Here is a 775-nt window from a genome sequence, read left to right on the forward strand (position 1 = left end):
TCGATCGATACTAATAACTTGTCATCTATGTTAATGATTAGCTATGGTGGTGCATTAGTAACCTTTAGTAGCATTTACTTGCTTTAGTAAAATAGATTTGTCAAAACATTGTAGTAGTGTTGAGTTGCGGTTGACTATGATCACTACTACAGGAAAACTACGTGCCAGTTGCTAGGTTAAACCCCTCTGAAGGCCAAATATCAGAAGGCAGTTGACGGTTGTAGTAAGATGTATTTGTTGGTGATCTTCTGGTATCGAAATAAATCCACAAGCGAGACTACTGAGAGTACGCGAGTTCGTGCAAGGTCACAAACAACGCAAAAGTGTTTTTTTGGCACACTTAAACAGGTGCAGTAAAACAATCACTGATGCAGTTGGTTATAATAATAATTGTTTCCATTATACCAATCACGTTCTCTTTATAAAAGTAGGTCACTACAACAACCACTGGCAATTATGACCCTTAATCAACGTAAATAAACATAGGCTGGCAAGTGATGTAAACAAGGATCAGATAGTTATCTAAGTCTAATTCTTCATCTTGTTTCTTCACTTACCATTTTATTCTGTTTTAGACTATGGACTATTCCTTAGCATCAGTAGGGGATTTTTGTGGATATTATATTAATTTCAATAGTTGAGATCATGAGTCAATTGAAGCTAGACCATCATGGAAAATCTGGAGGCACTGGACGGCCGTGGATATATCGCTCGATTTTGTGGATCGGTTGGAGTTAGATATTAACACCGTTGGATGCCGGCCGGCTCAGTGGTC

The sequence above is a fragment of the Schistosoma mansoni genome, chromosome W (assembly GCF_000237925.1).
Source record: "Schistosoma mansoni strain Puerto Rico chromosome W, complete genome".
In the NCBI taxonomy this organism is placed as follows: domain Eukaryota; kingdom Metazoa; phylum Platyhelminthes; class Trematoda; order Strigeidida; family Schistosomatidae; genus Schistosoma; species Schistosoma mansoni.